Source organism: Brienomyrus brachyistius, chromosome 4 (genome assembly GCF_023856365.1).
Source record: "Brienomyrus brachyistius isolate T26 chromosome 4, BBRACH_0.4, whole genome shotgun sequence".
In the NCBI taxonomy this organism is placed as follows: domain Eukaryota; kingdom Metazoa; phylum Chordata; class Actinopteri; order Osteoglossiformes; family Mormyridae; genus Brienomyrus; species Brienomyrus brachyistius.
In genome coordinates this window covers 5,148,014-5,152,602 of record NC_064536.1, presented here as the reverse complement: position 1 = coordinate 5,152,602, position 4,589 = coordinate 5,148,014, and positions in this window count along the sequence as shown.

The following is a 4,589-nucleotide window of genomic DNA, read 5'->3' as shown; positions in this document are numbered from 1 at the left end:
TGGGATTCCAGCCCGGCTGAGTGACAGGGCCAAGTTTTTGCGCTAGGAGGGTGATGCTGGGTATCTGTGTATGTTTTTCCATGAGATAGTCGCAGTTGCGCTGACATGTTCTGATCTGAAACAGAGCCGCGACAATAAGACTGAACAAACTGCCTTCCTTTCTTGTAAACATTTGTCATATTTTAAATCATAATTATTCATTGTGTTGTACTTGTTAAATAAAATTACATTGCAGCTACATTTTATTGCTACTTCACTAACAATCAGCTTGCTGCCATTTCGAATTTATTCACGAATTGTCATAAGGTCTGTTTTCGAAGTAGCGATTTTTAAAAGTCATTTTCCAAATAGTACCAGCTCTGTTTAGTTGTGTTTTTTTTTCTTTTTGTTGCCAAAACTTTCAAGTAGTAGTAGTAAGACCTGCTTTGTTATTTATGCTGTAAATAAACCAGACTCTTCCTGCTCATACTTTCCACTCAACTGGTACTACACCTGACTGCCACCTTTGATGCTGTTGCTGATGATTCCACAAGATGGCTCCACTTGGCCATTTCAGCCTGAGCCTGGCGGGACTACATGGATTGCACGAGGCACCACCCCTAGGCTAGACCATATTCCCTGTTTTGCATACAGTATACTGGTTTTTCTTTGTACTTATCATGTCTTTGTGGAATAAGATTGAGAAGTTTCATCTGAGGTGGTTTGGGCGTCTCACAAAGATGCGACCCAATTTTCTCCTAAGTGCGCTGTTCTCTGCAGGTACCATTGGGCAGAGGCTTGGAGGACACACTGGAGATATTACAGCTTTTTCGTGGTTTGGCAACATTTGGGGATTCCCCAGAACAAGATAGTCTGTTTTCAAATTCAAAAAACTTTATTTGTCCCCGAGGGGCAATTTAAAAGGCACAGAGGAGCAGCGCACACATCTGGTTTCTCCTACTCCATGTGCTGCTACCGTGAACCTCACCAGGAGCAAAGGTATGAAGATGATGATGATGGAAAAACCTATTTCAGAAAATTTTAATCATGGATCGAACTTTCTGAAGAATTCATATTGTGTTAAAGTTTTAAAAGAAGTCTCTTTCATCAAAAATGCAAATAGTGTTCAATTTTTTTTTTCAAATGTTTTTAGGCTTACGGAACATATAGGCCTGAATAAGTTTAATCTTCACATATATCTGACTTCCTGTCCCAGATAGGGTCATGGGGGGGGGGGGGGGCTGCAGCCTATCCCAGGCAGCATAGGGCAGATGGCTGGGGGTAACCCAGGACAGGCTGCCAATCCATCACAGGCATACATATATGCGCACATTATAGACTAGTGTTTCTCAAACCAGTTCTGGTGGACCTCCTCTGTCCCATTTCCCAGGGAGTTGGGAAGGAACAAACACGTAGACCATCTGGAGGTCCGTGAGGACTGGTTTGAGATACACTGCTATAAACACCTTAGAATCAGTTAGCCTCACCACATGTCTTTAGATTGCAGAAGGAACCTGGGAGAAAATGCACATGAGATGGAAACTTCATACACAGAGAATGGAGACAGGATTCAAACCCGCAACCCTGGAGTTCTGAAGCAAAAATCCTATCATCCCACCATATCATCCAGTTTAAAGCAAAAGTTGATATCTAAATGTTAACAAAGGACACTTGAATTATCAATGGATACAAATTAATATCTGCATACAACAGGATGAGGTATGAGAATTAAAACGTGTAATCAAATATTCATGTAATGCTTTGCTGTGAGAAGCTGCCATCTGTAATTATACAAACGCTCTTTGAAAGGTGTTTGTCTAGGCATGTATATTCTGGGGTTCTCTCTGGCCTAAGCTAAAACAAAGCATTCTGATAAGCTACTTGTGAAGCTCAGTGTATTTCATCTAAGTTGAGAGAAGATGCTGCTTGTTATCCAAGGAGCGTGTCATTGGCACGGAGCTAAGTAGCACTGCAACGCACAAGATGGGAGCTCGAGTTTGGGGAAAGCGCAGAGGAAAACAGAACATACTTCCGGTCCCGCGAGGATCCCCGTCAGTGGACGACTTGACCCACATTGTACCAATAAAACATTCATGGTTAGTATTATAATCTGCTTTGGATAAAGGCTACAATATAAGAACAGGAAATACACCAGAGATAAAAATGTCAGTCCGCCACAAATTACGTATGTGATAATGAATACAAAAAGCGGCTTTGTCGTTTCTGTGGCGGAATTATTTCTCAAAAGCTGGGCTTTATTCAAGGTCACCCACTTCCGTGACAATACAGCATCAATGGAGCAAATCCGTCTGTATTGCAACGCCCCGACGTATACATGTAAATGATATGAAAAACCATTGTTAACATTTAAACAGGACAGTGAATGTCTGTAGAAAGGCGTATAGGCCTTAAGATCTTTAGTGTTATTGTTTTATAATGCTACGTAAGTTTAGTTTTAAAGTGGTTTTTTCCTGCCTATAGTTTTCCAGTTAATGATACAACCTATAGTTACTAAAAGATACGCGCATATTCTTCCTTAATTATTCAAATCAAAATAATGTTAAAATATTTTTTTTTTCCTAGCTAATTTCTTTGCGACACATTTCACTTAACTTAATCGATTCATCCGGAAAGTAATAACTTTTGCGCTAATCTCTAGCGTCGAAGGGTTAAAGAAAGACTAACGCTATTCCGGGCTACAAAAATTGGTCATGCCTTGAGTCTCCCTTCAGTTTTACGGCCAAGGGAATCCAGAAGGCTGGGGGAGGGAGGGAAAAGCCACCGCGGAAGCAAGCAATCATCTGCCTACTTAAAAAAAAAAAAAAATCACACAAACCTATTAACATATTCAAAAGCCCTGCTGTATTTAAAATTCTGTTTACTCGGTACTAAACTCAAAGCGCAACACTCAAACAAATATAATTAAACTATTCATTTTCTCCTTTCAGCAAAGTAAGGAATATCGGCTAAATTCACAGTTAGTACATTTAGGTATGCATTATCAAGCAAAGCCAACTTTATGTTGGTGTATGCTTTTAATACCTTAATCATGCGAACATTTAGGTGCACCAGAGGTACACAATCTAGACCTAATCCATGTCACTCTGAGCTACTTCAGGTTTTGCAAACTGCTTTAAAACTGAAAGGCTCCCGTGTTTAGCTAATTCGGTTCTTCTTGTGCTTTGACTGGTTCGTCTCCTTAATTGAAAGAATTATCCAGCTGTTTCACATTGATATTAGTGGCACATGCGTGATTATAGGAGACTGACCAATCAGCACACAGCAAGAACCCAGCGATGAAGTGAAATTCGGGTCCTTTTAATTGAAATGGTATTTTACAAATCATATCATAGTTCAAAGCTATGGAGGGCTGTATAGCTTGCACCTTAAATGGAAAAGTCTTTAAACAAATGCTTAAAATGGCATTTAACACTATTCACTCTACTTCTGGGTTTACAGAATGATTATGATAATAGGGTGACCAGATAATCCATGTCCTGTCCAAAGCTCAAAGTGTTCTCCCTGAAATGGATTATGTGGTCACTCTATTACCATAATCATTCGGCGAACCTAAAAGCTAGAGTGAACTGCTCCGTTGTTAAATACCATTTTAAACATTTGTCTAAAGACGCATCATATTTTCAATTAAAGGTGCAAGTGCTAAACTATACCACCCTCTAGTGTATAAAGGGAGGAACATCACTGCAGATCTTCGCAACTGAGATCTTTCAAAGCGAGGATGTCATTTTGTTATCATCCAGTAGATGTAGTCATTGTATCAATACATGTTTAATCAAAATGGCCACATTCAGTTGTTTTTTATTTTGTTGTAAAGTTGAAAACTCTTTGATGCTTTCACGTTCAGCTCTATTTTAAATAACACATCCAGCTCGCCCGCCCTTTTCCCCCCAGTGTCCTCAGGTACGGTAAAATGGCACCATGAGAACATTAAGAGGGTAATAAATTGAAGCGATAAGTCGCGAGGCTGCCTGGTAGCCAGATGTCCGTCGAGAGGAGGAACCCGAAAATGAAGATGACCACCTGCGCGCCGGGAGTCTGACAGCATTCATTATTGGCAAGCTTTGCGGCATATTCATTTGGCGCGAGTCGCAAAACTCCCTCGGCACCAACCATGCAAGGAAATAAAATGAATAATTCATCTGTCAACATGTGTTTGTCTTACTTGCCATTAGAAAATAAATAAATAAGAACTCAATATGGTGTCCAGGGAGAGATACGGCGATACCAATATGTACCCCGCACACCACGAAGAAAATGAAACGTCTTTGTTCCACTGAATAATTGCTAAATTCACATCAAACCTAAGTAATAGTAACAAAAATTACATAAACATATGACAGTGACACTTGCATCCCATCCAGTGTCCCCTGCCTAGCATTCTGTGTTGGCTGGGATACACTCCAGTCTCTCAGCAACCCCATTCTGGGTAAGCTGTTGGAAGCTGGTTGGATTGATGGATAAAACAGTGACTGAATTAACATCTTACTGAAATACTATGTTGAGTATATTCTGTCAGAAAGGGCTTCATATCTTTTGTGTTTCATAACTAGGATAATATATTTATAATATTGTTTATATTCATCATGCAA